The 24,558-nt window shown below is 41.8% G+C and overlaps 1 long non-coding RNA gene across 2 annotated transcripts; it reads right to left on the bottom strand.

Moving 5' to 3' along the window:
- Window positions 1-4,825: 4,825 nt before the first annotated feature.
- Window positions 4,826-24,415, bottom strand: LOC138961804 (uncharacterized). 2 transcript variants are annotated; one of them, XR_011454309.1, is made up of 5 exons: window positions 23,874-24,415; window positions 17,467-17,801; window positions 16,224-16,300; window positions 8,490-8,642; window positions 4,826-6,975 (listed from the first exon to the last, which is right to left on the bottom strand). It is a non-coding gene; the product is annotated as an uncharacterized lncRNA (long non-coding RNA). The 2 variants fall into 2 exon arrangements; XR_011454310.1 differs by lacking the exons at window positions 17,467-17,801; window positions 23,874-24,415 and adding an exon at window positions 17,033-17,189.
- Window positions 24,416-24,558: the final 143 nt, after the last annotated feature.

Genomic DNA, 24,558 nt, shown 5'->3' with positions numbered 1-24,558 from the left:
AGAGATGGAACCTGAACAAGGCAAACTGGCTGTCTTTTACTGCCGAATGTTCTGTCCAACTCACAGAAGACACTGTCTTTGATGGAAGTGACGACCCATCATCTATATTTACAAACACTCTACAAGACATTGCCACTGAATACATCCCAAAAACATCTTCAAACAACCGCATTAAAGTGCCATGGTTTAATAAAGAATGCCAAGAAGCCCGATCCGAACGAAAGAGAAGCCTACACAGGTTCTACAGATGCCCGACTCTTGGCAAGAAGTTGACTTTCTTCCGATTTCGCGCTAAGAGTCGCACTGTTATAAAACATTCTAAAAGAACATCCTGGAGGTCTTTTTGCTCCAACTTAAACTCTAAGGTAGCCTCAAGTAAAGTTTGGAATGCTATTTGTAAAATCAAGGAAAAAAAGGATCTACATCAATTAACCATCTTGTGGTAAATGGATCCATTATAACCCAAAAGAATGAAGTAGCAAACGTTCTGGCTTCAACAATAGAGAAAAACTCTTCAACAGAAAATTACTGCACAGATTTTCAAAAAATCAAAGCCACCCAAGAACGTAAACCCATAAACTTCTCATCTCAGAATGAGGAGAACTACAACAAGTTGTTCAGTTTAACTGAACTCAAACAAGCCTTACAAAAATGCAACAACTCAGCAACGGGGCTGGACGGAATACATTATCAGTTCCTCACACACCTACCAAAAAGTTGTCTTCTGGTCTTGCTGAAGGTTTTTAACCAAATATGGGAGAGTGGATCCTTCCCACCTTCATGGCAGGAAGCGATGATTATCCCCATTCCAAAACCAGGTAAAGATCATACAAACCCCAGCAACTACCGTCCGATAGCCTTGACCAGCTGTCTGTGTAAAACCATGGAGAGGTTGGTCAACGCTAGGATGGTGTGGTACCTAGAAAAACAAAACCTTAAGTGATGTGCAATGTGGCTTCCGAAAGGGACGCAGCACCACTGATCATTTGGTACGTGTTGAGACCTTCGTTCGAGAGGCCTTTGCGAGATCTGAACATGTACTAGCTATATTTTTTGACCTCGAGAAGGCTTACGACACGACCTGGAAACACGGTATTTTAGCTGATCTGCATGAAATGGGTTTTCGTGGACGTCTCCCTGTTTTTGTGGAGGGATTTCTAAGTAATCTATTTTTTACAGTACGGGTGGGTTCCAACCTATCAGAGTTCTGTCAACAAGAGATGGGTGTTCCTCAATGAAGCATTCTCTCACCCATGTTGTTCAACATCAAAATCAATAACATAGTAAAGGCAGTACTGAAAGGATCCGAGTCATCCTTGTTTGTTGATGACTTTGCACTTTGTGTGCGTGGGAAATCCCTACATAGAGTGAAAATGCAGCTTCAATTATGTATAGACAAGGTGCAAAAATGGGTAACAGAGCAAGGTTTTAAATTTTCCACCAGCAAAACTGTCAGTATGCATCTTTGCAAACAAAGGGGAGTCATGCCAGAACCCTCTCTTGTCCTGAATGGTAATCCTGTCAAGGTCGTTGAAGAATTTAAATTCCTAGGACTGATCTTTGACCGTCGACTAACATTCCTAAAGCATATCCAGTATCTGAGGACATCAGGTCTGAAAGCTCTGGATGTATTGAAAGTGGTCGCTCATACGGACTGGGGTGCTGACCCCACAGTCCTACTCAGACTTTACCGTGCTTTAATCCGATCCAAGTTGGACTATGGTTGTGTCGTCTATGGTGGAGCCGCAAAGTCCAACCTAAGGCTATTAGACACAATACACCACCAGGGTATACGTCTTTGTCTGGGAGCTTTCAGGACGTCTCCAGTACAGTCCTTATATGTTGAGGCCAAAGAACCCTCTCTGAGGCTGCGACGCCTGAAACTCACCCTAAGTTATGTGTTGAAACTGAAAGCTATGCCTACAAATCCAGCCTACCAATGCGTATTTCAACCACAATGCTCTGAATTTTTTGAAAGTCACCCAAATGATCGAGCACCTCTGTCTTCTCGGATTCAGCCACATCTCGCCGAGTCTGAGATTAAACTCGATCATGTTAGTGAAAATAGATGGACAAAAACACCACCATGGACATTGCCAGATCCAGTTGTTCGACTAGATCTGACAGACGAATGATTTGATTTTTAAACAGTGTTTTTGTCAGTTCTGTACCGAATTTCCTTCCCACCAACGAATATACACTGATGGGTCCAAAGCTGAAAGTAAAGTGGCATCAGCCTCTGTCACAGGTCCTATACTCGATAGGGCTTTTTCGGCCTGTCTTCCGGATGACAGTTCTGTATTCTCGGCAGAGTTGAAAGCTTTACAGCTAGCTCTGAAACAGGTGTATCAGTCAAAAAAGAAAGACTTCCTGATTCTGTCGGATTCCCTATCGGCTCTTACCGCCGTGAAGGGAATTCAGCTAGATCACCCACTTTTGGTCGAAATCCAAGAGCTGCATGCATCTCTGATTGAAGAAGGCAAGAGGGTTGTGTTTGCATGGGTCCCGTCCCATGTTGGAATTAGAGGCAACTCTGCAGCTGATCAAGCAGCTAAAGAAGCCAGAGAAACAATCATCACTGACAAACGCACTAAGCATTCAGATTTCAGAACTCGCACCAACATGTACATAAAGCACCTATGACAGAGCGAATGGGACGAATGTGAAGAAAATAAACTTCATAAGATCGTCCCCCAGCTGTCGGACAGCCTACCCCAATGTCGCCTCAACAGAAAAGAAGAGACAGTTCTCTGTCGCTTACACATTGGGCACAGTCACATTACACATTGTTATCTGCTGAAAGGTGAAGATCCACCATACTGTTTTGGATGTGACGAACCATGGACATTAGAACATGTCCTCACAAAATGTGTAGACGTTCAAGAATATCGAGACAAACACTACAATGCGGAAACGCTGAAGGTTTTATTCCGGGATGTTCCCCCGGACAAGATTTTTAACTTTTTAAAAGAGATCAAGATTTTTTACAAGATTTAAAGTACCAGAAGTGAAAGTGATTAATTTTTAGAACCTTCTTTTACAGAGATAGATCTGAATGTAAAACGTAGAACTTGCCACATGAAGGGAAAAAGAAAATAACTGCATCGGTCTCGAATAGCAGCTAGCATCTGCTGAAGGGACATAAAAACACAAAAACCAATCTTCCACACGAGATTACGTTGATCGTCTAACAAAGCCGTGTGAGGCTGAGTTAGACATCAGCTAATTGTGTGTGGAAGAAAACTCTGTCACACGACCAAGTCGGAATAGCATTTATGTCTCACAGCTTCAACAGAGGAGAGAACAAACACGTTTTGCGTACTCAAGCTTGACAAACCTAAACACAGGAGCAGCCATTGTCGAGAGATCTACTTTTTGACGGAAATGACCGAACAACTATGAATGACGTCTCGGTATATGTGAATGACGTCACAGTCATCGTCACAGTCTGTATCTTTTGAAGCATCGCATTCTTCATGACGTCTTTCTGTGTCTGCATCCCCGAAATGTTTGTTCTTTTCGGGAACTTTATCATCTATGTTCAGAACTCTGTCCTTCCAATTTCAGACTAACAGGCCTCCTGAGCGAACCACTTTCCAAGGGCAGCTAAATTCGCGTATGGAAATAGTACTGTCGTCTGGGATGCCGTTTTCAGTATTCTCAGCGTTGAAGAATTTGTAAAGAGAAGAAACGATAACAGCAGTAGAAATAAAAGTCGTGTGTGCATTTTGGGGCTTTTGGAGGGACGATTTCGAGTTTGAATCCGTTCTTGCACATGCTCCAATGCGTGTAACATACAATCTTGCACACGTTTGCTTTAGTAGTGGCAAAGAAGGAAAGCGTGTGACATACTTTTCTTCCACAATCGATTAGCTGATGTCTAACTCGGCCTGACGGCTTCGTTAGACAATCAACGTAATCTCGTGTGGAAGAAAACGTCTGTCACACGACAAAGTCTGAATAATGTTATATTCGAATTAAAAACAAGCTATTAAAATATAAAAATATGAACATTATGATTAAAATTAAATTTACGAAATCGATTTTAAAACAATTTCATCTTATTCTTTTTCGGTTCTTGATTCCAAAAGCATATGATATGTTATGTTTGTATCAAAAACAAGCTCAGAAAGTTAAAAAAAAAAAAGAAAAAAAGAATAGAGATACAGAAAAGCGTGCTATCCTGCTCAGCGCAACCACTACCGCGCTGGATGTCAATTCCACTGCCTTTGCCACGAGTGTTGGACTGACGATGCTACGGTCTTGCTGAAAAAATACAGTGCGTTCAGTTTCATTCTGTGAGTTCGACAGCTTGACTAAATGTTGTATTTTCGCCTTACGCGACTTGTTTACTACTTTGCACTGAATATATTTTTACCGATATGTTGTGGTCATGCTTTAGTCCCAGATACATTTAAAAATGTATTTGACTTCTGAAAAGTGGCCAGTTTTGTTGTTGTTTGTGTACATAGTCTGTCCAAACATTATTGAGATTGTTGTCTCTAATTTCAAACAGGTCTTACATGTTCCTAACATTGAAAGTTACGACAAATTATATATCAAAACTTTGAAGGCTTCTGGCACCTCCTTGTAATGTGCGAAATTAAAACAGTTCTCTCTCTCTCTCTCTCTCTCTCTCTCTCTCTCTCTCTCTCTCTCTCTCTCTCTCTCTCTCTCTCTCTCTCTCTCTCTCTCTCTCTCTACTTATCGCTTATCTTTTAGTGTAATTGGAGTGTGTGTGTTCAAGGATAGATAGTAAGAAAGGGGCTAGCCTTCAATCTCTCTCTGTCCCACACACACACACGTATTGACGTGCACACACACATTGTTGTTTTTAAGATGTCTCCTTTATTACTTACTAATGAAAACTTCAACATTCTCTCCAAACACACTGTTCTTTTTGAAAACTTTAAATGTACGTGAACATAGACAGCGGCCCATTTAATTTTATACTTCTAAAATCGAACTTAAATTTATATATACCAAAGATTTACAACAAACTGCAAATTTCAGAACTAAAAGTAAATAATTTCAAACACGAAGACTGCGTCAGTCCATTGAATTACAAAAAGCTTGTTTGAGCCCAAACGTTTGTATTATATTTTAGTATGATTCGGATGATCATGTTGTAATGTTCTGGGTCTTTGTTTTTACACAAATCTCCTAAACTAGATTTCTTTTTTTTTTTACTTTAAAGAAAAGAAAAAGATTTTTAACCAGATGTGAATAACCCCCTGTAAAAAAAAAAAAAATCTGATTTTGTAAGAAGCATTCTCCTTAATTGGCCTTAAATGTGAATAAATTGTAGGCCCCGAACAAAACGGTCTCGCATGTCCCCGCTGCATTTTCGAGACAAAAAACAAACAAGCAAACAGAAAACCCTAAAGGAGACTTTTACTACTTGGCTAAGACTGTTAACAAAAAGAGAAAACAAAATTCTATTATTTTCATGTCATCTTCGAAGTCGAGAGTGCTGCTTCTGTGTCTTTTAACAGATTACTCATTATTAAATTAATGAGAGGGAGACTAAGTTTTGATGGTGATGAGCTCCATAAGAACCTTAAATCGAAAGATTTTGTTAGTTTGACTTTTTGAGAAAACGCGGTACAGTTGTACATTATGATGTTGTTTTTTAAAACAGCCAACAGTTATGATTTGGAAATAGGTAATGTCTAAAATGAGGAGAAAAAATTTGCAAACACCTATAAAGTGAGGTTTATGTTTTCTTTTGTGATGTTAAAAATGTGTGGAGAGCACCAAGGACATCTCTGTCACTTTGACTGGTTCTCTCCCTTGTATTGTCAGATACTATCAGCGGCCTGGGAAGCACTCTCAAAACTGGACTAAACAAAAATATTACTACTGAAATAAAAATGATAGACAACATTAACAGAAACATTCCACGCACATCCTGAGGCCATTTCGTCCTTCAGTATGCTAACACCGTCGTCATTAAACATTTTTAAAACCTGGTTTGCTATATTGACACGAAGTTTATGAACAGCAGTTTGGTGGATTTTCTAGTCCTGCACATGTATATCTTTATTCAGATTTATATGACTGGCGTCGGTTGCAAGCGAATACTTAAACGTGAAAAGATATGTGCCTTCCGATGAATCATGTTCGCTTCTTCTTTTTCTTCTTCTTGTTATTCAGAGTCCTGAAATAGAATTGGTAATAGAAAGCACCTTACATTACTTTCATGTCAGAGCCCAGTTACTTCCCTTTCCCTATCACAAATTCACTCCATCAAAACATTCTTATGAACAAGAGAAAACTGACGTAAGATCTTCATTGATTCAGTTCACTGCGCAATAACAATTAGAGCTTTGGACAAAAAAGGTGCAAACTTCACAGCTGTGGATTTCTACAAAGAATACAGGGTTTGGGTATTTAGTGCAAATGGCTGGCCCGGTGAATCACAGGCGTTTGACACTGGGTTGGTTGGGGCTAGGGGTGGGATGTGCTCTCCTGTCTAATACTACTCCGTGTATTACAGTAGCAAGATAAGAGATCACTCGATCTTCAACTCCCCCCCCCCCCCCCACTCAGTATCATGTGTCTCTGGTATGAACAGTGTGGAAACAGTAACCCAGGTAACTGAAAAAGATGGCCTGGGAAGCATAGTGTTTTACAACATTGCTACAGAATTGTCATGTACATGTCTAAAAAATAACAGAAAAAAGAATTTTTTTTAAAACGTGATACTTGAATCCAAGTAGAACAGCTGGAATACGAACAAAAGCAAAGCAAAACTAAAGAAAATCACCACACGAAAACAGCACGTTAGAAAAGTATCCCGCAAATGTAACAAGCAAACACTTTCGATGCAAGCAGAAAGTGCCAGCACGTGGCTCAAGGGCGTAGCTTGACAGCCAGGTTACGGCAAGCGGCGGCATCCAGGATGGCCACGGGCTGGTTGACATTGCCTGCCGCTCCCACTGCTTGCACGCCCTGCTGGCTGGCTGGGGGTCCCTGCAAGGAAAGATCCATCAAAGGTCAGTGCATCATCTCGTGATGAACAATACAGTGCGGAAATTATGAAGGTGTTTTTTTTCTCGAGGATGTCCCTCTGGACAAGATTCTTTATTTTTCTATTTTTCTAAAAGGAAATCAAGATTTTTTAACAAGATTTGATCCTTTTAGAACCTTCTTTGTACAGTGATAGATCTGAATGCAAATAGTTTTAAGCCTGGAGCTTGCCATGTTCATTGTGAAAGGAAACAAACTTGTATCGGTCTCGTATAGTCATATCTGCTGAAAAGACAATAAAAAAACATTATTATCATTTTAGTGTACCATAATGCGACTATTTGGTCAATCAGAACTGATTGTAGGTGACCCTCTAAATGTTATATATATATATATCAGTCAGGCCGGGCCGGGACCTTTTTAGACATCACCCTAAAATTAGGAAAGACAAACTAAATCTTTCAATTAAAAATATCAGGATGACTTATTCTAAGGAGTTTTTTTTTATCTTAACAACAACAGCACCCTTTGCCCTGTTATGTTATTGAAAAGCCAAGTTTGTAAGTGGGGTGGGTATACAGGCATCACCCACCTTCTTTTAATGCCATGTTGTGCTCAACTCCCTCAAAAATTACATAGGGAAAGTTCTGAATAATCAATTGAACTTGGGTAACTCAGTATTACATAATTTTCTCACTGTCTGATGTTGATTCTGAATCTGCCCTTTTCAAAATGTTTGTTAAATCTTGTGGATTGCTGTGTGAGATCTTTTTAGCTGTTAATATAGGGTTCAGGTGGGTGACTAGCTGCATCAGCCTCGCTTCATTCCCGTCCTCATTACAGCTATTCTGTCTAGAGTCGTGCGATCGGTTCGAATTTAATTTTTGTCGAAATAATCCGGTCATTAATCAATCAATCAATATGAGGCTTATATCGCGCGTATTCCGTGGGTACAGTTCTAAGCGCAGGGATTTTTTTGTTGATTTTTTTAATGCAATTTATATCGCGCACATAATTATTCAAGGCGCAGAAATTTATTTATGCCGTGTGAGATGGAATTTTTTACACAATACATCACGCATTCACATCGGCCAGCAGATCGCAGCTATTTTGGCGCATATCCTACTTTTCACGGCCTATTATTCCAAGTCACACGGGTATTTTGGTGGACATTTTTATCTATGCCTATACAATTTTTCCAGGAAACCGTGATTTCTAGTAATTATGTTGATTCTAAGCAAACGACAAGAGACATGTCTTGTGAAGTCCATTTACTCGACATGCCTGTTATCATTTGCAAACAATCAACATATTAGAAATAATGTTAACGAAGTACATGAATTCTCCTAGAAAAGACCTAAAAGAAGGAAATCGAGACTGGATTTGATTAAAGGCAAAGGCAGGTTTGCTACGTCAAGAGTTTATAACATAATGACCACATGGGAACATATAAAAAATAGTTTATGATCAAGGACATCTACTGAGGGGAATGGGAAAAGGCTCAACACACAACAGACCTGCACAGCAGGAGGACCGAGCTGTGCTGCGGGTGGCATGTTGATGGCAGGCCGGTACCGATAAAGTGAGAGGTCCGTCACTGGATTCGAGTTTCTATTTCGCTCTTGCACTGGGCCTTGCATGATGGTCGGCTACATCTTGCCAAACAGCCTCTGAAATGTAAGGAAAAGTAAAAAGAACAGGAAATATAGGGAACAAACTGTAAATGCGGGGCCTCCTTTCTCATGCAAGTGATCACACCTGTCCAGTGTTGTTCATGAGATAAGAGTATACTCCCACTTGGACGTAAGCTCCCATGGGGTCACCTTCACGCGGCGGGAGTGTTTCCACTAAGCTACCCCACCCCTTTACTTCTCTTCTTTTGTCTTATTTCTGCCTTACCAGTCCTTTCACCTATATTTCCTTCCAAGAAAACTCTCCCTACTATCCGCTTGGAAAGAGTTAAATCTCCTATTACTGATTTATACCATATGTTTCTTCTTATTGTCGCGTATATCCATCTGTATCCTTGGCGTTTTGGAGTTGGATAACCGCTCCACCTAAGCGTCCCCTTGTTGGGCTCCGTGGTGGGTGGGCAGATGTGATGAAGACAAACGCTGCAGACATGACTTCTTCTTTTTCTTTTTTGAAAACCCAGAACAGAAACAAACGAAGATACTGTGTTGACTCTGACTCGGACGATGAAGTCCGAGTCAGAGCAACAAAGAATAACATCAACGAGGCCTGGCCCAGTTTCATTGTTGTTGAGACACAAGATGAGGCACAGCCCATCTCAAAACTTTCGCCTTTTGCGATACAGAAGTGTATCGCAGGAGTATCGTCAACAATTGAGAACATAAAGAGGCTTCGAAATGGTTCTCTACTGATTGAATGTCCTTCCAAAAAGGCATCAGATGGACTTCTCAGGATGAATGGACAAAAGTTTGTGAATAGACCGGTCAAGGTCAGTCCCCACAGAGGCCTGAACACCAGCAAAGGGGTCATCCGATGCTGAGAGCTGGAGGGCCTCAGTGAGGCTGAAATTAAAGAAGGACTGAAAGATCAAGGTGCAATTGACGTATACCGGGTGTCAATCAGAAAGGGCGATATCAGAGTGCCCACCAACACCCTTTTCGTCACATTTTGCACGCCGAACATCCCTGAGAGAATAAAAGTCGGATTTGTACAAATCAGAGTGACGTTGTACATACTATCACCGATGAGATGCTTCCAGTGTCAAAGATTTGGCCTCTCAAAGGTTGGATGCAAACAAAAGGCAGTGTGCAAGAGGTGTGGCGGGGATCCTCACGAAGGATCCTGTACATCACCATCCACCTGCACAAACTGTAAGGGAAACCATTCCCCGTCCTCCAGAGAGTGTCCAAAATACAAGTTTGAACAGGCCATCCAAAAAACAAAAACGGAGAAAAAGATGTCTTTCTCAGACAAGTTTTGCGACAGCAGTCAGTCAAAGACCTACAACAAAGGCAACAACCACCCAGACCAGTATTACATATAGGTCTGTGGGTGTCCAGGCAGGCCCGTCCATGCTGAAAAGGACAGAGCCCACAAGAAACTCGTCCTGATATGGCTCTGCGTAGTCGGCTGGACGTTAAGCAACAAATAAACAAACAAACAAACCACAAGAAACAAAAGTATGTGTACACAGACAGAAGAAAGCACAGGTGGGGCTATCCCCACTGGAGACCCCACAGGGTCTCCTGGTGAGGTTCGCTTCACCACCCCAACCAAAAAGCCCGTTCACAGGGCAACTCACACCAAGGGGGCCGTTGAGGTAGTGGACCTTACACAATCCACACCACGAACACCTCCGGACAAGATATAAGTTATTTTACCTCCAAAATCGCCTCGCATTCCGAAAATGGAGATGAATCCCATCGCACTTCACAACCGTTTTGGGAGTTTATCCGACGAAGAGCGCACGGAGGCAGAAACTTCTTAAAACTAAACAAAGATAGCCAATTTTATTCAATGGAATTGTAGAGGGGTCCAAGGTAACTATAAAGAATTATGTCTACTTTTACACAAATTTCATCCTGTTGCTACAGCATTACAGGAAACAATGCTGAAGCCAAACAAAGATTTTAATGTATCTGGATACAATGTTTTTTGAAACCATTCAGACAATAACACGTCTGGGGGAGTTGCTCTTTTAATTAAGAAAAGTGTAATTTGTGGTGAGATCAACCTATGTACAAACATTCAAGCCGTCGCAGCACGAGTGACATTAGATAAAACTATCACTCTCTGCAGTGTATATCTATCACCATCCAATTGTTACACAAAGTACGACCTTGAAAATCTCATTGATCAGCTTCCAGCTCCCTTTGTTTTAATGGGAGATTTTAACGCTCATTTCCCTCTGTGGGGCAGCAACTCTCTAAGTACGAGAGGACGAATCCTAGAAGATGTTTTAGACAATCGTAATCTATGTGTTTTAAACGATGGAGTACCAACATATCTCCATCCAGCAACAGGATGCAAGTCCATACTAGATCTAGTTATCTGCGACACCTCTCTTGTTCTAGACTTTGAATTTAAAGTCTATGATGACACATGTGGTAGCGACCATTTCCCTATCTTGATGTCTCAAATAGATGGACTGGAAGAAGCTTCCCCCCAGAGATGGAACCTGAACAAGGCAAACTGGCTGTCTTTTACTGCCGAATGTTCTGTCCAACTCACAGAAGACACTGTCTTTGATGGAAGTGACGACCCATCATCTATATTTACAAACACTCTACAAGACATTGCCACTGAGTACATCCCAAAAACATCTTCAAACAACCGCATTAAAGTGCCATGGTTTAATAAAGAATGCCAAGAATCCCGATCCGAACGAAAGAGAAGCCTACACAGGTTCTACAGATGCCCGACTCTTGGCAAGAAGTTGACTTTCTTCCGATTTCGCGCTAAGAGTCGCTCTGTCATAAAACATTCTAAAAGAACATCCTGGAGGTCCTTTTGCTCCAACTTAAACTCTAAGGTAGCCTCAAGTAAAGTTTGGAATGCTATTCGTAAAATCAAGGGGAAACAAGTCGCGTAAGGCGAAAATACAACATTTAGTCAAGTAGCTGTCGAACTCACAGAATGAAACTGAACGCAATGCCATTTTTCAGCAAGACCGTATACTCGTAGCATCGTCAGTCCACCGCTCATGGCAAAGGCAGTGAAATTGACAAGAAGAGCGGCGTAGTAGTTGCGCTAAGAAGGATAGCACGCTTTTCTGTACCTCTCTTTGTTTTAACTTTCTGAGCGTGTTTTTAATCCAAACATATCATATCTATATGTTTTTGGAATCAGGAACCGACAAGGAATAAGATGAAAGTGTTTTTAAATTGATTTAGACAATTTAATTTTGATAATAATTTTTATATATTTAATTTTCAGAGCTTGTTTTTAATCCAAATATAACATATTTATATGTTTGTGGAATCAGAAAATGATGGAGAATAAGATGAACGTAAATTTGGATCGTTTTATAAATTTTTATTTTTTTTTACAATTTTCAGATTTTTAATGACCAAAGTCATTAATTACTTTTTAAGCCACCAAGCTGAAATGCAATACCGAAGTCCGGGCTTCGTCGAAGATTGCTTGACCAAAATTTCAATCAATTTGGTTTAAAAATGAGGGCGTGACAGTGCCGCCTCAACTTTCACGAAAAGCCGGATATGACGTCATCAAAGACATTTATCAAAAAAATGAAAAAAACCTTCGGGGATTTTATACCCAGGAACTCTCATGTCAAATTTCATAAAGATTGGTCCAGTAGTTTAGTCTGAATCGCTCTACACACACACACACACACACACACACACACGCACAGACACACACACATACACCACGACCCTCGTCTCGATTCCCCCCTCGATGTTAAAACATTTAGTCATAACTTGACTAAATGTAAAAAGGATCTACATCAATTAACCATCTTGTGGTAAATGGATCCCTTATAACCAAAAAGAATGAAGTAGAAAACGTTCTGGCTTCAACAATAGAGAAACTCATCAACAGAAAACTACTGCACAGATTTTCAAAAAATCAAAGCCACCCAAGAACGTAAACCCATAAACTTCTCATCTCAGAATGAGGAGAACACAACAAGTTGTTCCTTTTAACTGAAATTAAACAAGCCTTACAAAAATGCAACAACTCAGCAACGGGGCTGGACGGAATACATTATCAGTTCCTCACACACCTACCAGAAAGTTGTCTTTTGGTCTTGCTGAAGGTTTTTAACCACATAATTATGGGAGAGTGGATCCTTCCCACCTTCATGGCAGGAAGCGATGATTATCCCCATTCCAAAACCAGGTAAAGATCATACAAACCCCAGCAACTACCGTCCGATAGCCTTGACCAGCTGTCTGTGTAAAACCAGGGAGAGATTGGTCAACGCTAGGATGGTGTGGTACCTAGAAAAACAAAACCTCTGAAGTGATGTGCAATGTGGCTTCTGAAAGGGACGCAGCACCACTGATCATTTGGTACGTTTTGAGACCTTCGTTCGAGAGGCATTTGCGAGATCTGAACATGTACTAGCTATATTTTTCGACCTCGAGAAGGCTTACGACACGACCTGGAAAACGGTATTTTAGCTGATCTGCATGAAATGGGTTTTCGTGGACGTCTCCCTGTTTTTGTGGAAGGATTTCTAAGTAATCGATTTTTTACAGTACGGGTGGGTTCCAACCTATCAGAGTTCTGTCAACAAGAGATGGGTGTTCCTCAATGAAGCATTCTTTCACCCATGTTGTTCAACATCAAAATCAATAACATAGTAAAGGCAGTACTGAAAGGATCCGAGTCATCCTTGTTTGTTGATGACTTTGCACTTCAATTATGTATTAACAAGGTGCAAAAATGGGTAACAGAGCAAGGTTTTAAATTTTCCACCAGCAAAACTGTCTGTATGCATCTTTGCAAACAAAAGGGAGTCATGCCAGAACCCTCTCTTGTCCTGAATGGTAATCCTGTCACGGTCGTTGAAGAATTTAAATTCCTAGGACTGATCTTTGACCGTCGACTAACATTCCTAAAGCATATCCAGTATCTGAGGACATCATGTCTGAAAGCTCTGGATGTATTGAAAGTGGTCGCTCATACGGACTGGGGTGTTGACCGCACAGTCCTACTCAGACTTTACCGTGCTTTAATCCGGTCCAAGTTGGACTATGGTTGTGTCGTCTATGGTGGAGCCGCAAAATCCAACCTAAGGCTATTAGACACAATACACCACCAGGGTATACGTCTTTGTCTGGGAGCTTTCAGGACGTCTCCAGTACAGTCCTTATATGTTGAGGCCAAGGAACCCAACCCCTCTCTGAGGCTGCGACGCCTGAAACTCACCCTAAATTATGTGTTGAAACTGAAAGCTATGCCTACAAATCTAGCCTTCCAATGCGTATTTCAACCACAATGCTCTGAATTTTTTGAAAGTCACCCAAATGATCGAGCACCTCTGTCTTTTCGGATTCAGTCACATCTGGCCGAATCGGAGATAAAACTCGATCATGTTAGTGAAAATCGATGGACAAAAACACCACCATGGACATTGCCAGATCCAGTTGTTCGACTCGATCTGACAAGGTTAAAGAAGTCAGAGACAAATGATTTGATTTTTAAACAGTGTTTTAGCCAGTTCTGTACCGAGTTTCCTTCCCATCAACGAATATACACTGATGGGTCCAAAGCTGAAAGTAAAGTGGCATCAACCTCTGTCCTAAACTAGATAGGGCTTTTTCCGCCCGTCTTCTAGATGACAGTTCTGTATTCTCTGCAGAGTTGAAAGCTTTACAGGTGTATCAGTCAAAAAAAGAAAGATTTCCTGATTCTGTCGGATTCCCTATCGGCTCTTACAGCCGTGAAGGGAATTCAGCTAGATCACCCACTGTTGGTCGAAATCCAAGAGCTACATGCATCTCTAATTGAAGAAGGCAAAAGGATTGTGTTTGCATGGGTGCCGTCCCATGTTGGAATTAGAGGCAACTCTGCAGCTGATCAAGCAGCTAAAGAAGCCAGAGAAAGAATCATCACTGACAAACACACAAAGCATTCAGATTTCAGAACTCGCACCAACATGTATATAAAGCACCTATGGCAGAGCGAATGGGACGAATGTGAAGAAAATAAACTTCATAAGATCGTCCCCCAGCTGTCGGACAGCCTACCCCAATGTCGCCTCAACAGGAAAGAAGAGACAGTTCTCTGTCGCTTACACATTGGGCACAGTCATATTACACATTCTTATCTGCTGAAAGGTGAAGATCCACCATACTGTTTTGGATGTGACGAATCATAGACATTAGAACATGTCCTCACAAAATGTGTAGACGTTCAAGAATTTCGAGACAAACACTACAATGCGGAAACGCTGAAGGTTTTATTCCGGGATGTTCCCCCGGACAAGATTTTTAACTTTTTAAAAGAGATCAAGATTTTTTACAAGATTTAAAGTATTAGAAGTGAAAGTGATTAATTTTTAGAACATTCTTTTACAGTGATAGATCTGAATGTAAATAGTCTGAAACGTAGAACTTGCCACATGAAGGGAAAAAGAAAATAACTGCATAGGTCTCGAATAGCAGCTAGCATCTGCTGAAGGGACATTAAAACCCAAAAATCAAACCACACCTGCATCAGTAGAAAGGACAATACACAAGAGATTCGCAAGATAGCAAAACAAAACAACCTGTTCTGGATAGGTAATTGGTTCTGCTTTTTCATCGTATGTAAAAGCTGCAAAGTTAAGCCTATTCTGAATTTTTGTCGATTTTTTAATTGGTACCTGATATTTTTGTCAGGTCGATTTTGGGGGTACCATTACTTCGGCGGCGGTCACGTGATACCTATACCAGAAATCTGTGATCCGAAAAGTGTGCCAGATAGCCAAGTAAAAGGCCTTTAATAGCATATAAAGTTTGAATGAAATGACACGGGAATAAATGTTTTGGTTGGGGTACGGAAATGGGTGCAATATTTTTTTTGCTCAGTTTAGTTTGGCTCAATTGTATGGACCGAGAGGGTTAAACACTGTAGAAGAAGAAAGAATAACGAAGATTTTAATTCTACTTTTCCCTGCCATAAAACTTATACTTATAGCTTTAGAAGGGACATAACTCTGATTAGGTGCTATGAGAGATTCCTAATCATAAACAAATGTTGACTTCCGGTTAAGAAATGTAAAGAAGAAAAAAATCGTATCTGTGGGGCAAAATGACTGTTCTGAATATTTTTTAAACAATTTTGTGAGTATTACGAGTGTTTTTGTAATTGCCTGAGCCTAGAAGAAAACCAAGTCCAGTTATTTCTCAGAAAAGTTCTACTTTTAAACCCACGTCACTCATCACATGATCCAGTTTCTAAACATGTAACTAAACCAACAGGCTTTAGAGCATTTTGTCTGATTCTATGTTTGTGATATCAATCAGCTTTGACATCTTTCTTGTCCAATTTCGTAGATATAAGCAATTGTTTCCGGAGAAATGCGAATGAGTCCCACAGCTTATTGATAATCCGCAAGTATCACTCTCAGTCTCGGGTAACTTCGTCGACTAACCAAAACAGTGGTCGTTCTTTTTGCTGCTGCTTCCTGCTGGGTGATGACAAACTCGCGTCACAAGCGTCTTGCGATATTGCTAACCTCACAATGTCATTGTGCGTCATTCATAACGGATGGAATCGACAGGTAATATAAGAATCAACAGGAGTTGTTTACAAACGCAACCTACCTGGTGGGCTGCCATTTTGTGATCTATTTTTGAGTCAAGGTAATCTGGTCACGGGATCAGTATGACTAGAAGTGTTTCTGAAAAAAAACGAGCAAAATGAACATGTTTATCAGACAAATAGTTTGTAGAAAATTGTCACAACCGTTCTGCATTGTAGACGATAAGTAGGCCTAGTTCATCTCCTCGTCGCGATATAACCTTGAATGGTTGAAAACGACGTTAAACACCAAATAAAGAAAGAAAGAAAGTTCATCTCCAAATCTGCTCAACTGGTTGTGCTATAATCTCTTGGCATAACCAGAAAATACCAACGAGGCTGGCACTGCGGGCATTGGGACGCACAAAGCGTTAGCCATAAAAACAAACAAACCGTGTGTGCAGAAAAGCTTGCACCTGTTGTTACAATATGAAGTGTCTATTTGGGGCAGGAATGGATGCACATATAAAATGTGATTAGATTGTGGGCTTATCTAAAGTTAAATAAAGAACCATTCATACGGTGAAAGAAACCTCTCTCAGTCTCTCTCTCTCCTTCTCCCTCTCTCTCTCTCTCTCTCTCTCTCTCAGTCTCTCTCTTACCGTACTAGGAAATATTTTCTGCCGAAAATGTGCAGTTTTGGGATAGCTCGAAACAAACGGATATTTAAACTGAGTCGTGCTGTCTATTTGACAAGTACTCTCTCTCTCTCTCTCTCTCTCTCTCTCTCTCTCTCTCTCTCTCTTTCACACTAAAAAACACACACACACACACACACACACACACACACACACACACACACACACACACACACACGTGCCATGCTACATACCCAACGTGGTAATCCATTGTTTCAAATGCAAACCGTCTCGCATGAAATATGGTGAAAGTCATACTTCGTGCTCTTCGAAAAGGCTACGTGCGATCAAGGATCCGAATTTTCTAGTGTGGCTATTTTGACATGACTGCAAGGAAATATAAAACCACTTTTGCAATGTAACGCGAAGCTGCACTCGCAGCTGCATACAATACTAACTGCTAGTCAGTGACACCGAATTTGTTTCCACACAACAAAAGAGACGCCGTTTCGAGTGAATGCGTGGGAGAGGGTTTGGTAAAGATTGGGGTTGGTGTTCTCCCATGTCCTTGACTCACTTACACGGGAATGGCGCACATAATATGTCGGGCTTACCGCAATGTGTCACCACAATTTATTATTATTTATTGTTTGTTCGGTTCATCTGATAGTTTTGTGAGACTACTTACAACTCTTTCTGCTTCGTGAAGTTACCATACTCATCTTTTAAGGCGGTATGAACACGGAGAACACATCACGCAGCTGGTACAAACGGCAACGATAAACTTGAACAGTATGCTGTAATGTTGTTGGTGTTGAGTGCGAGAGAGTTCATACAGCAGCACAAGCACACGTGAACATGAGGCTGATCCAGTTCAACAGTGTAATATCAAAATAGAAAGGCACAGAGTTGTGGTGTGAAGTCGTTGGACCTCGTGCAGACATCGCGTGTAAAGTTCCCGGATGTACATCTAGATCCTGCGCAAAGATGCGCAAAAGCCTAGGACACTACATCCCTCCTCACCTCTGAATAAGCTCCCATGGGGTCGCCTTCACGCGGCGGGAGTGTTTCCACTAAGCTACCCCACCCCTTTACTTCTCTTCTTTTGTCTTATTTCTGCCTTACCAGTCCTTTCACCTATATTTCCTTCCAAAAAACTCTCCCTACTATTCCCTGCAGTTTTCTGATTCCTTTCTTGTCTTATTTCTACCTGACTGGATCCGTCACCTTTATTTCACTTCCCAAAAGTCTTCTTTTCCACATCCTTATTTCTCTGTGGTCTTCTTAAGACCCAGCGTGTTTGCCGTGCGCTGCGACCTGTACCGGTTTGGGCTGGTGACCTGATGATTGAGGGGTTTACTTAGTTGCGACTTTGTAGCGCCAACACATCATTTTGGCCCAGTCTTTATCTAAGACAGGAGGTTGAAAAAGGCTTACCCGCTTCAATCAATCGGCTGGTCAAGTCTGGGTATATGTCTTGAGCATATTGCATCGGACCTTTGGCTAAAGGAGCAAGCGGCGGTAGGAGGGGGCGGCGGTAGTCGGGACAAACACTATGCCAAGTTGTTACCTAATCCGTTTCCGCTTGGAAAGAGTTGACGAACATTATGCCAAGTTGTTACCTAACCCGTTTCCGCTTGGAAAGAGTTAAATCTCCTATTACAGATTGATACCATATGTTTCCTCTTATCGCTGCGTATATCCATCTGTATCCTTGGCGCTCTGGAGTTGGATAACCGCTCCACCTAAGCGTCCCCTTGTTGGGCTCCGTGGTGGGTGGGGATCAGATGCGACGAAGATAAAGGCCCCAAACATGGCCACCTCTTCTTTTTCTTCTTTTTTTTCAAGCACCCGAAACGGAAACAAACGAAGATACTGCGTTGACTCTGACTCTGACGATGAAGTCCGAGTCAGAGCAACAAAGAACAACATCAGCGAGGCCTGGCCCCGTTTCATTGTTGTTGAGACAGCAGATGAGGCACAGCCCATCTCCAAACTTTCGCCTTTTGCGATACAGAAGGTTATTGCAGGAGTATCATCAACGATAGACAACATTAAGAGACTTCGTAATGGTTCTCTACTGATTGAATGTCCTTCAAAAAAGGCATCAGATGGTCTTCTCCGTCTGAATGGTCAGAAATTTGTTGATAGACCGGTCAAGGTCAGTCCTCACAGAGGCCTGAACACCAGCAAAGGAGTCATCCGATGCCGAGAGCTGGAGGGCCTCAGTGAGGCTGAAATAAAAGAAGGTCTAAAGGATCAAGGTGTCATTGATGTGTACCGGGTGTTGATCAGGAAGGGCGATATCAGAGTACCCACCAACACCCTTTTCGTCACTTTTTGTACCCCAACCATCCCTGAGAAAATCAAAGTGGGATTTGTTCAAATAAGAGTGACTCTGTATATTCCATCACCAATGAGATGTTTCCAATGCCAAAGATTTGGACATTCAAAGGCTGGATGTAAACAGAAGGCAGTGTGCGAGAGGTGTGGCGGAGATCCTCACGAAGGTCCCTGCACATCACCACCCACCTGCACAAACTGTAAGGGAAACCATTCCCCGTCCTCCAGAGAATGTCCAAAATACAAGTTTGAACAGGCCATTCAAAAAACAAAAACGGAGAAAAAGATGTCTTTCTCAGACGCCAGGAAGGAGGTTGAAAAAACGAATGTTTTTTCCTTCCAGAAAAGTTTTGCGGCAGCAGTCAGTCAAAGACCTGCAACAAAGTCAACACCCACCCAGACCAGTATTTCGTATAGGTCTGTGGGTGTCCAGGCAGGCCCGTCCATGTTGAAAAAGACAGAGCCCACAAGAAACAAAAGTATTTGTACACAGACAGATGAAAGCACAGGTGGGGCTATCCCCACTGGAGACTCTATGGGGTCTCCTGGTGAGGTTTGCTTCACCGCCCCAACTGGAGACCCTGTGGGGGCTCCTGGTGAGGTTCGCTTCACCACCCCAATTGAGGACCCTATGGGGTCTCCTGGTGAGGTTCGCTTCACCACCCCAACCCAGAAGCCCGTTCACAGGGCAACTCACAGGAAGGGGGCCGTCGAGGTTGTGGAGGTAGTGGACCTTACTAAATCCACACCACGAACACCTCCGGACAAGGGAAAAGTTACTCTGCCCCAAAGATCGCCTCGCACCCCAAAAATGGAGAGAAATCCCATCACATTATACAATCATTTTGGGAGTTTATCCGACGAAGAGGGTATGGAGGCAGAAACTTCTTAAAACTAAACAAACATAGCCAATTTTATTCAATGGAATTGTAGAGGGGTCCAAGCTAACTATGAAGAATTATGTCTACTTTTACACAAATTTCATCCTGTTGCTACAGCATTACAGGAAACAATGCTGAAACCAAACAAAGATTTTAATGTATCTGGATACAATGTTTTTAGAAACCATTCAGACAATAACACGTCTGGGGGAGTTGCTCTTTTGATTAAGAAAAGTGTACTTTGTAGTGAGATCAACCTATGTACAAACATTCAAGCTGTCGCAGCACGAGTGACATTAGATAAAACCATCACTCTCTGCAGTGTATATCTGTCACCATCAAAATGTTACACGAAGCACGATCTTGAAAATCTTATTGATCAGCTTCCAGCTCCCTTTGTTTTAATGGGAGATTTTAACGCTCATTCCCCTTTATGGGGCAGCAACTCTCTAAGTACGAGAGGACGAATTCTAGAAGATTTTTTAGACAATCGTAATCTATGCGTTTTAAACGATGGAGTACCAACCTATCTCCATCCAGCAACAGGATGCAAGTCCATACTAGATCTAGTTATTTGCGACACCTCTCTTGTTCTAGACTTTGAATTTAAAGTCTATGATGACACATGTGGTAGCGATCATTTCCCTATCTTGATGTCTCAAATAGATGGATTGGAAGAAGCTTCCCCCCAGAGATGGAACCTGAACAAGGCAAACTGGCTGTCTTTTACTGCCGAATGTTCTGTCCAACTCACAGAAGACACTGTCTTTGATGGAAGTGACGACCCATCATCTATTTTTACAAACACTCTACAAGACATTGCCACTGAGTACATCCCAAAAACATCTTCAAACAACCGCATTAAAGTGCCATGGTTTAATCAAGAATGCCAAGAAGCCCGATCTGAGCGAAAGAGAAGTCTACACAGGTTCTACAGATGCCCGACCCTTAGCAAGAAGTTGACTTTCTTCAGATTTCGCGCTAAGAGTCGCACTGTCATAAAACATTCTAAAAGAACATCCTGGAGGTCTTTTTGCTCAAACTTAAACTCTAAGGTATCATCAAGTAAAGTTTGGAATGCTATTCGTAAAATCAAAGGGAAAAAAGGATCTGCATCAATTAACCACCTTGTGGTAAATGGATCCCTTATAACCCAAAAGAATGAAGTAGCAAACGTTCTGGCTTCAACAATGGAAAAAAACTCATCAACAGAAAATTACTGCACAGATTTTCAAAAAATCAAAGCCACCCAAGAACGTAAACCCATAAACTTCTCATCTCAGAATGAGGAGAACTACAACAAGTTGTTCAGTATAACTGAACTCAAACAAGCCTTACAAAAATGCAACAACTCAGCAACGGGGCTGGACGGAATACATTATCAGTTCCTCACACACCTACCAGAAAGTTGTCTTCTGGTCTTGCTGAAGGTTTTTAACCACATATGGGAGAGTGGATCCTTTCCACCTTCATGGCAAGAAGCGATGATTGTCCCCATTCCAAAACCAGGTAAAGATCATACAAACCCCAGCAACTACCGTCCGATAGCCTTGACCAGCTGTCTGTGTAAAACCATGGAGCGATTGGTCAACGCTAGGATGGTGTGGTACCTAGAAAAACAAAACCTTTTAAGTGATGTGCAATGTGGCTTCCGAAAGGGACACAGCACCACTGATCATTTGGTACGTTTTGAGACCTTCGTTCGAGAGGCCTTTGCGAGATCTGAACATGTACTAGCTATATTTTTTGATCTCGAGAAGGCTTACGACACGACCTGGAAACACGGTATTTTATGGGTTTTCGTGGACGTCTCCCTGTTTTTGTGGAAGGATTTCTAAGTAATCGATTGTTTACAGTACGGGTTGGTCCCAACCTATCAGAGTTCTGTCAACAAGAGATGGGTGTTCCTCAAGGAAGCATTCTATCACCCATGTTGTTCAACATCAAAATCAATAACATAGTAAAGGCAGTACTGAAAGGATCCGAGTCATCCTTGTTTGTTGATGACTTTGCACTTTGTGTGCGTGGCAAATCCCTACATAGAGTGGAAAGGCAGCTTCAATTATGTATAGACAAGGTGCAAAAATGGGTAACGGAGAACGGTTTCAAATTTTCCACCAGCAAAACTGTCTGTATGCATCTTTGCAAACAAAGGGGAGCCATGCCAGAACCCTCTCTGGTCCTGAATGGTAATCCTGTCAAGGTTGTTGAAGAATTTAAATTCCTAGGACTGACCTTTGACCGTCGATTAACATTCCTTAAACATATCCAGTATCTAAGAACATCATGTCTGAAAGCTCTGGATGTATTGAAAGTGGTTTCTCATACGGACTGGGGTGCTGACCGCACAGTCCTACTCAGACTTTACCGTGCTTTAATCCGATCCAAGTTGGACTATGGTTGTGTCGTCTATGGTGGAGCCGCAAAATCCAACCTAAGGCTATTAGACACAATACACCACCAGGGTATACGTCTTTGTCTGGGAGCTTTCAGGACGTCTCCAGTACAGTCCTTATATTTTGAGGCCAAAGAACCCTCTCTGAGGCTGCGACGCCTGAAACTCACCCTAAATTATGTGTTGAAACTGAAAGCTATGCCTACAAATCCAGCCTACCAATGCGTATTTCAACCACAATGCTCTGAATTTTTTGAAAGTCACCCAAATGATCGAGCACCTCTGTCTTCTCGGATTCAGTCACATCTGGCCGAATCAAAGATAAAACTCGATCATGTTAGTGAAAATCGATGGACAGAAACACCACCATGGACATTGCCAGATCCAGTTGTTCGACTCGATCTGACAAGGTTAAAGAAGTCAGAGACAAATGATTTGATTTTTAAACAGTGTTTTAGCCAGTTCTGTACCGAGTTTCCTTCCCATCAACGAATATACACTGATGGGTCCAAAGCTGAAAGTAAAGTGGCATCAGCTTCTGTCATAGGTCCTAATCTCGATAGGGCCTTTTCGGCCCGTCTTCCGGATGACAGTTCTGTATTTTCTGCAGAGTTGAAAGCTTTACAGCTAGCTCTGAAACAGGTATATCAGTCAAAAAAGAAAGACTTCCTGATTCTGTCGGATTCCCTATCGGCTCTTACCGCCGTGAAGAGAATTCAGCTAGATCACCCACTGTTGGTCGAAATCCAAGAGCTACATGCATCTCTGATTGAAGAAGGCAAAAGGATTGTGTTTGCATGGGTGCCATCCCATGTTGGAATTAGAGGCAACTCTGCAGCTGATCAAGCTGCTAAAGAAGCCAGAGAAAGACTCATCACTGACAAACACACAAAGCATTCAGATTTCAGAACTCGCACCAACATGTACATAAAGTACCTATGGCAGAGTGAATGGGACGAATGTGAAGAAAATAAACTTTATAAGATCGTTCCCCAGCTGTCGGACAGCCTACCCCAATGTCGCCTCAACAGGAAAGAAGAGACAGTTCTCTGTCGCTTACACATTGGGCACAGTCACATTACACATTCGTATCTGCTGAAAGGTGAAGATCCACCATACTGTTTTGGATGTGACGAACCATGGACATTAGAACATGTTCTCACAAAATGTGTAGACGTTCAAGAATTTCGAGACAAACACTACAATGCGGAAACACTGAAGGTTTTATTCCGGGATGTTCCCCCGGACAAGATTTTTAACTTTTTAAAAGAGATCAAGATTTTTTACAAGATTTAAAGTACCAGAAGTGAAAATTATTAATTTTTAGAACCTTCTTTTACAGTGATAGATTTGAATGTAAATAGTCTGAAACGTAGAACTTGCCATATGAAGGGAAAAGAAAATAACTGCATCGGTCTCGAATAGCAGCTAGCATCTGCTGAAGAGACATTAAACCCCAAAAACCAACCAACCAACCTCTGAATAAAAACACATTTGTAAAACTCCGTTGAAAGCAAAGCTGAAAAATAAAAACAAGTAATACATCTCTGACCGACACTTAGGTGAGATAGGATGAAGTGAAATTAAAATAAAAGAAACGCATGCAAACTTTAAATTTTAAAACTAACACATGAAGCAAAAGTCATTTCGCAAAATTCAATCCGCAAAGGTCATTCATAGTCTTGCAAGTACTGTGGCAGACGCCGCACCCTGGACGACCTTCTGGGCAAGTCAGGCGGTGACTCAGGTGGGCAGGTATCAGACTGTGGCACAGTGGGTTCTACATCTTCCGGCTCTGCATCAGGACTGACTTCGGGCGGCTCTGCATGAGGAGGCATTTGCAACGGGACCTTCTTGAAGAACGAGGAGTTGCGTGTGACCTTGCGACCCCCTCCATCAGCAGTGACCATGGACCCTTTGCGTGAGGTCACTTTCATGGGGGTTGGAGAGTAGTGAGGGCAGAGTTTGTTTTCTGGGCGCTGTCGGACGAGAACTGGGTCACCGACTTGAATGTTCTTCGTCCGCCTTGCTGGGGGTGCTTGTTTCTGTAGACTGCATTCACAGCCTCGTCAGCTTCCATTTCTGTTGCTTGTACGTCAGAAATTTCAAGTGATCTTGCTGTCTTGAGAAGATTCTCTAACTCCATTTCATCTCGCAGACC

Source organism: Littorina saxatilis, linkage group LG3 (genome assembly GCF_037325665.1).
Source record: "Littorina saxatilis isolate snail1 linkage group LG3, US_GU_Lsax_2.0, whole genome shotgun sequence".
Classification (NCBI taxonomy): Eukaryota; Metazoa; Mollusca; class Gastropoda; order Littorinimorpha; family Littorinidae; genus Littorina; species Littorina saxatilis.
This window is presented reverse-complemented; position numbering and strand designations above follow the sequence as displayed.